Below are 11,231 nucleotides of genomic sequence, written 5' to 3'. Positions count from 1 at the left end.
AAGATGATTTTGCATGTGTGCAACAGTGGTGCTCATCCTGACGTGTTACGTAATTTTATCACAAATCATGCTCTTAAAAAAAGCTATGCTTCATAGATTTCATGTATAGTGTGACAACTTGACCTAACATATGTCTGTACTGTGTTCTTTGAGGTATGTACATCGGCAGAGCAAAAATGGTGATTTTTCACAGGTTTACCGTATTGAACACTTGGCGCAATTGCTGCAACAATTTGAGGGAAAAAAAAAAAAAAAAAACACAAATACTGCCGTGACCTTTGTCATCCATAAATCCACACATGTGCCTAACAAATCACCACAAACATGACATGGCTAACTCATGGTGCAGGGTGGTTCCACACAAGCAAATCCCATACTGCACAAAAGCTGTGGTTCTCTGATAGCAGAGTGACAATTCAGCAAAGGCAACAGCATCGCAGAACGAAAAGGTATCAACAGTGGCCTCCTTGAGACGTGATTGGTAGGCGGTTGTGATGGCACAACAAACACTGCAATTAAAGTGCAGTGTGCTGCAGGAAATGAGTCTCTGCTAAAGCCTGCACCACCAGCAGAAATTCAATGCTGCACAACGTTCACCACACATAGTCCAGGAAAGCTCAGTATGATGAGGAAATGAAGTGGTCTTGTGGGACAAATTAAGGCAAACATAAAACATTACGCGCGTAGAGTGTACGCAGTTCCAGATAATCACAAAAAAGGTGAAAATATCAATAACGCATACTAAACACAGTAGCAGCATACCTGGGGCCCAAATATGCCGAACTGAAATGTACGACTCTGAGGGAACTGCAGTAACGCACAGTAAAAAAATTCGAATAATTAATTTTGTTGATGCGATCACGAGCAATGTTGTCTGAGTAAACAGCACGAAATGTTGGGATGTGTTCCTATTTTACAGTGAGTGGTGCGTCCTAATAAAGCACTCAAAACAAGGAGGCATGTTCACAATGATGTGGAGTTGACAGACACAAACATGGCAATGCTATCCTGCAGGTGCAGTGGCACTGCATAGGAGCAGTGGCACTACTACCGCTTTGGTGCCTGCTAAATCGCTGAGCTTGCTCCAAAACGCCTCAATACCAAGGGAAGGTCGTCCATATGCAATGCATACGACAATGTAGCAGTTGGGCAATGCAACGCTGTCCGTGCCAGCAAGGAAAGAAATGAAAAAACAGAAAACATTCGCATAGGAGCAGCAGATCAAGTAGGCAATGGGTGGAATATGTTACGCAATGAATTAAGGTCAAGAATGTGAGTCGGTCGGAAGAGAAGGTGAACTTGGTATCAAGGGGGAGAACGCTTCGGAAACCAGTGCTGACAATTCACTCAGAACGACGCAGGGTGGCTGAACACGTGGGAACTCGGCCAAAGGCACGAACGGCCGTCGTCTCTCCAGCGATGATCAAATTTTCCACCACTCTGCTTCCCGAATCGTGTGTGCAGGGGACGTTGCCACAGACTGGGCAAAGTTGCATTTTGCTGGGTTCAAGGTCTTTAGTTCTCGTAGCAACAAGCACAGCCCCGACCAGTGAGGCAGTCGTGGTAGCAGAACTGAGCACGAATCAGCGAGATCAGCTAAAAAGGGGAAAAAAAAAAAACGAATAATAAAACATGAGAAAGTGTAGTTTAATTGAATTACGTACATGCCTGCACAATAATGTGAGGATAAAGACATCCAAGTTTACATGGGCATTGTTGTCATTCTTGTGAAACACAGATGCAATTGCTCTAGTCTCTTCAACAATAGAACCTATATGGACAGCTTAATCTGTGGGAGGTGCAGAAGGTGCACAAAATTTCTAGCTTGTCCTCCAAGTAAGCCTTGTAAAGTGAGTTATCTGGCCAGTCACTTTCCAATCAGGTAAGTCTGTCCCTCTAATAAAACTCCCAGTAAAGATAATAAAAAAGATATACTGCACTCAAACCTCATTATAACAAAGTCACAGTTGCCACGAAAATAACTCGTATATGCAAAAGTTCGTTATAAACATTTTTGTAACACTGTATCTATGACAAGACTATCTTCAATTACTTCGTTATAAACCGATAATTCGTTATATCCGGGGTCTTGTATCGATCGTAGATGTTTGAGTGTCTTATGGTCGTTTCTGCCAAATATGGGTCTCTGTGAGTGATGTGCTTGAAAAGGCTACAAGCTCAGCTGAAAGTGACACATTATGGTGGAGTGTGCCATTTAAAAACGCTGAAGAACGCAGGCACAAATAATTATTATGAGCAGAACAAATATTGGTCCACGGTGAAAAGTGCGAAGACGACGACGGACAAGGAGAGAGAGAGACGCACACAGAGGGAGCCATTTCCAACAGTGTTTATTCCAGAAAAAACAGGTGACTACGTATTTATGCGTGTGTCTCTCTCTTGGCCATAGTCGTCTTTGCGCCGTTCACCTAGATCATGCTTGACCAACATGGCCTCCCTAACACATATTGCTCCTGTTTTGCAGGCTGGGTGCACGTTCTACAATGCGACGCGGTTTTCATAAGGCTGACTGCGTTCAAGTGTAATTGACTGCACTCTTGAGGGTCCGCTTAATTAAACAATGTTGTCACTCGGGTAGATGCTTGTGTGCTTGAATGTGTGTTTTTGGGATCATGCGCGGACTGGCCACAGCCGGCACATTGCTGTGCTGAATATGACTTGATGAAACCTTCAACAGCTGTAGGAAGAAACAACGCTCACTCATGAGTGCACCAACTCATGCTCACTTGACGCTTGTTCACAGGTGGAGACCACAGTGAGTGAGTAAGGATGTATGTGAGTTACGGACGTGAGTCTGCTGCTAAGTTTGAATGGAAGGGACTGTGAATGGCCATGAGTACAGAGCCTGCAAGGGTATCTGCAAGCATGGGCGACTACAGTCGAATCTCGATCAATCAAACAATGTCGGGGATCCCCGAACAATTCGATATAGCCAAAATTGTATATGTGTAAAATCACATAATACATTCCTAACTCATACTGGATGCTCTAGAGTCATTGAGGGTGGTGCCTCGAGCTGGCTTTGATGTCTTCGAGGAGACTGCGTGCCGCACTCTCCATGCTGGCCTGCAGCTGGTTGCCCAGTTGGGTCTATGGAAGATAACAGAAAAAAATGCACATGCTACGATGCCATGTTCACCACGGACAGTGCAGCTCCAACTCAATACAGTGGTAATGTGTTACCTATAACTAGTAAGGCTTCAAACCATGCCTCGATAACACGTACGTATAAAGCTTACGGCAAATAATAGACATAATTAAGGTATTTTTGTCAAATGTGACAATTACGACCACATTCAACTGCACACCTTTTGCAAAACGCCGGTAACCCCGTGTGCACACAGTTTCTGACACCATTGTGAAAGACGACACGTGCACGACAGGCTTGTGTGAATATTCGAACAAACATTACAGTGTTCGAATTTGCTTCAATTCGAATTTAAATTATTGGAAATGTCGAAGTATTTGAAATGAACGAATAGGTGTATATTAGGTCCCGCATGTAACCCCCCTGTAAAGATGGTTTCACTGCAGTGGAGGGGTGCTATACCGTGAATACACCTTTCCAGAGAAAATCCGCATCGCCGCGAAGCCCCACTTCAAGTTAAATGAACATATTACCCTCATCATCATTTTTTAAGTTAAAAAGCTTGTTATACCGGCTTTATATTCTATAAATATAGTAAATTTGAAACATAACATATTTTACAGGTTACCACTAGCATTCTACCAAAAGTCAAAAATTCCTGCTACTATTCAAATTTGCTTCCACTTCCTTTAAACCAAAAGAATGACATTTGCACGGGCCTTGTTTCAATTAAAAAAAAACATATTGTGCAAGTTAGTTGGGTCATGACAAATCTGCTCATTTTTCTTTCTAATATGTGACATATACTATTCAAATTCAATTCGAAATTATTCGACCAAATCAATATTACCTTTGAATTCACTTTGAACCTAAAATTACTATTCGCACAAGCCTAGTGCACGAGCATGGAAGGCACATATGGAGACTCTGCGGCGAGTGTGCGTACTATAATGTTCTTAACATCTGCACCACAGCTACGCTAGTCCCAAGCATGGTACCAAAGACAACTTCGTGCAAACCTTTTCATTCTAATAGCTTCCTCATTCTAGCAACCTGACGATACGTGTTTGCTCAATGGTACTGTGAGTGCAAGCTTAGTTCTCTGAGATGAGATAGGTGGAATTCTCCACTGGCATTACAAGCCGTCATTGACTACTACAACGGTGAGAGTGGCTACGATGGAAGGCCTTGACTGCAGAGACTAGAACATGTATCGAGCTTTGCATTAGACTGATTCCATCAAAGCAAGGTGCACAGATAGGGGTCAAGCGAACAACGACATCTGGTGTACGGTGTAGCAATCCCACGTGGTTGCCTAGCCTGGCCAAAGTGTGGTCTCCTAGGTTGTCACAGCCTCTGCTGCTCGGAATCTCATCCTTGGGTGGAGAAATGCAACTGTTGTTGCTAATGTAGCTTTAGAATAATGACACAGGACATTATGACAATGCGGTCAGGTGCGAGATGATACAATACCAAGACATGGACCAACCCTTGCTATGAAAAAAAAGTGACATTTATTTGTCACTCTGGCACAAAAATGAGGAGGGACAAATTTGCTGGCCACATTGGTGACAGCTGAAAGCTGACAGCTAGCAAAAGGTTTTGAATAAAAAAAAAAAAAAAAAATCGGCAGATCCCACGCACAGGGGTGAGACGGCTGAAATCGTTTGGGAGCAGTTTTGGAGCAGCAAAATTTCAATTTAGGAGGCAGGAGAACCTTGTTTTGGGAGCAGTTAGTGGCATTATTATGTCGTTTTTGGAGCTTGAAAAAACACAAATTTGTAGCAACTTGGAGGAAGAAACGCACATTTTAATCGCTTAGAATACCATAACGTTCAAAGAGCTTTGGGAGAAAGCTTTTTTTTAACAGATTATTGCCAGGTGTGAACTACACTACCTTTTTACAACTACGCAATTTATATAACCTGGGTAACAACATATGAAATAGATGAAAAAAGTTTTTTAACTAGTTTCACTTTACATTTGAAAATAAAAAAAATTAAAAACATCACATTTTTCAAATAATAAAAAACTGATTGCACAAGAATTGTAGTCACATAGCAATAGGTCTTTGAATGGTCATTGAACGATTCTTACTAGCACGCGATTGCGGCGATGCCTTCACGTGTAACATCAGGAAAGAACAAAAGCGGTATGGCGGCCACCGATGAACGCATGTAGGGTGGGGGGGGGGGTCACATCAGTCAACTGCCAATTTTCGGACGCCCGATTTTCCGGACATGCTCGAAAATTCGGACACTATCGCGGCACCGTCACCAGCCCCATAGACGTCAATCTATAAGAACGTCCGAAATTTCGGACGCTGAAACTCTTCGATGTCCGATTTTTCGGACTTTCTGCCCGAATTGTGGGTCCGAAAGGCATTAATTGGAGCCCTCACCTCTGCCGCGTCAATCATCTCTTAGGTTTGAACCAGCGCGTACGCGAGTCGATCTGTGTGCGACAGTAGCAGAGTCCGAAAGTCAGCTTTGCCGCAATGCCGAAGCGTTATGTTGTGAAGCAGACCAGAAATTCAAAGGGCCGCTATTGCGGCGCCGTGCGGCGATGTTACGGATAAGCAGCGGAAATGCACGGAGGCGTGATGGCGGCAGCTGGCAAACGCTCCGGTACGACTTAATCGCTGACAACCCTTACGACAAGCATCTTCAGTTAACTGCTCGGTAGTGCACGTGGCCTAGCGCAGTTGCAAGCGTACTGCACGCATTTCATAGGCGAGAGCCCAAATGCGCCGCGCCGCCATTCCTGCTGCCTCTTTGTGCGAGACCGCTAAGTGAGCCGCATAGACGCGTTGCCTTCGCGGACGAAACCAGCTCGCCATTGCCGCGCCCGTGTGCGGTCAAGAACTAAGTGCGCATCACGAACCCTTTCGTGATAAATGCGTGCGTACGATACAGCAACAGTAAAGTGACGGCGTCAGTTTATGGCGATGTACTGCACACAACTAGAAACGATCGGCTTGATACGGCAGCAAATGCTGCGTATCAGCGGCGATTCCGCGATGCGTGTGCGCAATGCGCACACGCATCGGGGAATGCCAGACGAGTCGTCCGCTCTTCCGCCACAGTCTTTGTGTTCCGCGTCATCGTTTAGAAACGCTTCATGCGAGATAGCCGTATCTATTCCGCGCTTTGCTGTTATCAGCGGCGCTCATCACGAGATGTAAAAGTGGCGGTTGGCACGTACGTAGTTAAGCGGGGTTCGCGGCAGGTACCGAATGTATTTGCGAGAGCCTTGGGCGCGCACTAAAATGCCTGATAATTGACTGGGAGGCATTAAAGCTATTTCGCACGTGGCTGGGCGATTTGACCGCTTAAGCGGAGATAAAAAAGCATGAATTTGTTTTTTCGGGAGTGCCCGATTTTTCGGACGATTTCGCGGTCCCTAGGGTGTCCGAAAAATCGGCAGTTGACTGTATTTACAACCAGTCAGAGGCGATTACCACAGCACTATGGAGCCTCCATTACAAAGGCGCGTAGAAGGACAAGCGTGGCGCGTTAACATGTTCTGCGAACGTATCCCTGGCGCTGCTTCTAAAGTTACGTTTTCCCATGCTGAAACTGATGCAGGCTTGAAAATTCTTGCTTGCGGGGTCGTTTCGGCGCAGTTCGGCGCAATTTTTGCAATTTTTATGCTTTCGGAGCAGCTTGGCGCAGGAAAACGGAATCGTATCAAAAATGCGCAATATGCGCAGCTGTCTCACCCCTGCACGCAGTGTGGGAATCGAGGTAATGCAAAGCAGCCAGCAAAGAGCTGCATACATCGTCTTGTTTGTCATTGAGGCTTATGAAGTCATTCATGTCGTGACATCTAGTTCGCTCTATATCGCGAGATTGTCATACATGCATGCGTGTACAATCAGGTATATGCCATGGTAATGAAACATATATTCTGCTACATATATACGATGCGTGACCTGCTATTTATGTTCGTCACGCACTCTTGTCATGCCATACCAATTTAGGTATATATCCAGTAAACAAAATGGCCGTGAGTGCACCATGACCGTGGCATCTAAATCATACCCTACATGACATGCATGTCATGATTTTTGTGTTACCACCTGTTATTTATGTTCGTCACACAGTAACGTCGCGAGATACCAATTTTGGTGTATATCAAGCTAGCGAAACGGCCGCCAGCGCACCATGAGCGTGGCACGTAAGTCATACTGTGCATGACATGCGTGTCATGATTTTCATGTCACCACCTGTTATTTGTGTTTGCCACACTGTTACGTCGCGAGATACCAATTTTGGTGTGTATCAAGCTAGCGAAACGGTCGTCAGCGTGCCATGAGCGTGGCACGTAAGTCATACTGTGCATGACGTGTGTCACGATTTTCATGTTACCACCTGTTATTTGTTTTCGTCACAAAGTCACGTCGCGCGATACCAATTTCAGTGTATATCAAGCTAGCGAAACGGCCGCCAGCGTGCCATGAGTGTGGCACGTAAGTCATACTGTGCATGACATGCGTGTCATGATTTTCATGTTACCACCTGTTATTTGTGTTCGCCACACTGTTACGTCGCGAGATACTAATTTTCATCTATATCAAGCTAGCGAAACGGCCGCTAGCGTGCCATGAGCTGTGCACGTAAGTCATACTGTGCATGACATGCGTGTCATGATTTTCATGTTACCACCTGTTATTTGTGTTCGCCACACTGTTACGTCGCGAGATACTAATTTTCATCTATATCAAGCTAGCGAAACGGCCGCTAGCGTGCCATGAGCGTGGCACGTAAGTCATACTGTGCATGACATGCGTGTCATGATTTTCATGTTACCACCTGTTATTTGTGTTCGCCACACAGTCACGTCACGCGATACCAATTTTGGTGTATATAAAGCTACCGAAACGGCCGCCAGTGCGCCATGAGCGTGGCACGTAATTCATACTGTGCATGACATGCGTGTCATGATCTTCATGTTACCTCCTGTTATTTGTGTTCGCCACGCAGTCACATCGCGCGATACCAATTTTGGTGTATATCAAGCAAGCGAAACGGCCGCGAGTGCACCATGAGCGTGGAATGTAAATCATGCTGTACATGATATGCGTGTCATGATTTGCACGTTGGGACCTGTCACTTGCGTTCGCCATACACTATTGTCACGCCATACCAATTTTGGTATATATATCAAACTAACGAAACGGCCCCAAGAGCACTAAAACAGTGGCATGTAAATCATGTCGTTCATGACATGGATATCATGATTTTCTTGTTATGACCTGCTATTTATGTTCGTCATAAAGGCACGTTACGCCATACCAAGTTTGGTGTATATCCTATTAACGAAACGGCCAGGAGAGCCCCAAGTCGTAGGCGGCTAGATAGATAGATAGATACGCTCAAACTCGCAGAAGTTCGCTAAGAAATGCTTCACATTTAAAACAGGATAGGAGAGACCGTTAGCGAAATTTACTTGGGAGCTGTGCAGACATGTCATGACTACATGCCAGCTGGTGGGTCTCCCACTTTGTTCACTGAAACACGCGATCAAGTACATATATCACATTGCCTGCATGTTGCAGTGTCTATAAGCCATTACTTGTGCATTGCTTCAGCCAAAGGTGATGCAGTAAAAGCTCATTGATTCGGCCCTGGTTAATACGGAAAATGGGATAATTCGGACGTGTTCTCTGGTCCCAGCAAGCATATGCGTTGTTTAATGACATCACTCTAATTAATTTGGTCATATTTAGCTGGTTAATTCGGATGATCCTCGGAGCACACCAAGTGCAAAGCGTTGCAAATGTGCAATGCAACAGAGCGAAAACAGCATTAGCAGACAACCGAAATGAGGTGGTGCAGACTGCATCACCGCCATCATCAGCGCTAACCGAACGGTAACGGTGCTAACGATACGTATTTGCGTTAGTCACGGTGTGTGACAATGCGGTGGCTTCAGGCCTTCGGAAAGATGTGCTCGCTATCCACAATCACATTGTTTACGACCAAGGCTTCAGTGGCTGTGGCAAACTTGTTTCATTTTCGTTTTTACTCGGCACACACGAACTGCGTGGGTATTAATCGCGTCGATAGTGACTGAGGTCAAAGCTGTAGTATCGTCCACAGCGGCTGCGACAAGCAGTAGTTTCGTTTTCGCCTTCAGAACTACATAGTCGCCATCAATGATTATGCATTAGGGAGCCAGGTTTCTTCCACAAAAGATGCTCAGCAGTTTCGTGGAAGCTGTTGAAAATGAAGAGCTTCAGCTACGGTTTGCACGCTGGCATAAAACTCGCTTGCTACACCGTAATAGATAAGTGATCAGTTGCAGGCCATTTCGCCAACAAAATATTGTCACACCCACATGGCGGTATTGGTGGCGGCGCTACGTAATAAGGGTGGGGTGCAGAGAACATTTCGGATTACTAATTGAGACACTGTCTTTGGCCGTGGTCAAATTGTGAACCAAGTTGCGAATGATGAAAATTATGCCTTCTACACTGCTCTTGTGCGAAGTACAGGATTTACGTATTTATCAAGAAAATGAAAGTGTATTGATGTCATAGACAGTTCTTTAAGTGTTTTCTTGATGCTTTCAGTAATTCGACATTCGGTCAATTCGAACATTTTTATTGGCCCCGTGAAATCCTAATTAATGAGCTCTTACTGTACTGTGCAGCTGTGATACCATAACTGCAATGCCATATAAGTTGACTCGCCATGTTGCTTATGTCTTTGTAAAAATGGGATTTTTGCTTTTGCAGAATGTTATAAGTGAGCTGCGGTGCCCGTCTTTGATAATGAGACCTTACAATGAAACTGCCAATCCACCTGACAAACACTGCACCATTATGTTTCAGCGAAGTAAGAAAAACAAAGTGATGAAAGAAAAGGAACCACATGACAGCACATCAAAAGCCACCTCTTTAAGTGCATTTCAGAGAATTCCTTTAAAGCTAGGAATCTATTTTTGTAATTATTATTTTAACCAAAATGAGCATCATTAAGGGTCTCAAAGCAGGGCGTTAGTAGCACCATTAACAGTGATAGCTAGCCTCTGGCTTTTTGCCATGGCTTGTTTGCTACGACTCGACATCATAGTTGCCTCACTCTAACACTCTGAGGGTAAAGACAAATATACGGTGCTGTTTGTACGTTGAAAAATGCGCCAATTTTCAACATTTTTTTTTTATCCAGAAAAAGCGGTCACACTGCGGGGATACAAAAAGTCTTTTCTTCCGCCATTGATCTTCGCTTTTCATTTCAAGGCCTGCTTGGGTTGATGCATCGGCTAACACTGCCACATCTGCATGTGTGTGGCTGCGCAGTGGTGTGTTTTTTATTTGTCTTGCAGGCGGTCTCCACAAGAAGTGGAGACCGGCTGCAAGACGGTGCCTCCGAGCCTGCACATTGTTCCCTTCTTGAGAGTCACAAAAACTGATTGACTCTTGGTGGTGATAAGATGAAGGGTTACTGGAATTTGATCACTCGTTTGGTTATTCCTTGCGGGTGCACAACCATAAAGCTTTCTGACCTGCATTCACATGCACAGCAATTACACAATGGGCATGCACTCCGGTTTCTCTGCTGCAAGCGAGTTGAGCGGTGATTCCCTCTTTGTGGACTACTGCCCAAATGCTACATCGGAATCAGATTCACTGAATGTCAGCTGCTCTCACAATGAGCAACTTCTCAGAAGCATGCACAGCATGGCGATTCTGACTAGTACAAAGGTGACAGCAATGTGGTGTGCGCTTTATTTCTAAGCCTGTGAAGCATACTCATTGCATCGCAATGTAAGTTTATGATCATTGTAATTTGTATTCTTCAAGTGTAAGCAATGCATCTATATCTATACATACAGAAATTATGTCTTTGTCACTTTGTCTTTGTCCTTTACGTTCCCTTTGAATATGCTTTGGTGGACATTTACACACAAATCCACTTTTAACAACTTATAGCTAGCATGGTCACTGTATTAGTCAAAGGTGAAGTCACACCTGCTTTAGCAGAACCGTCAAATGAGCGAGTTCGTTAAGCTTCAGTTTGGGTAACAGTGCATGAGGTGCACAAACAAAGGAACATTATTTTTCACGTTCTTTAGTTCATATTCTTTTGCCGTTACCGAAGGTAAGTAACATCTG

At 44.5% G+C, this 11,231-nt stretch overlaps 1 protein-coding gene across 2 annotated transcripts in view; it reads right to left on the bottom strand.

The window, feature by feature from the left end:
- The window catches only part of LOC119386612 (uncharacterized), a 78,513-nt gene that overhangs the window by 14,022 nt on the left and 53,260 nt on the right, over positions 1–11,231 (bottom strand). The window lies entirely within an intron of this gene.

The sequence above is a fragment of the Rhipicephalus sanguineus genome, chromosome 3 (genome assembly GCF_013339695.2).
Source record: "Rhipicephalus sanguineus isolate Rsan-2018 chromosome 3, BIME_Rsan_1.4, whole genome shotgun sequence".
Classification (NCBI taxonomy): domain Eukaryota; kingdom Metazoa; phylum Arthropoda; class Arachnida; order Ixodida; family Ixodidae; genus Rhipicephalus; species Rhipicephalus sanguineus.
The sequence above is the reverse complement of the archived record's forward strand: the minus strand, read 5'-3'. Positions and strand labels throughout refer to the sequence as shown.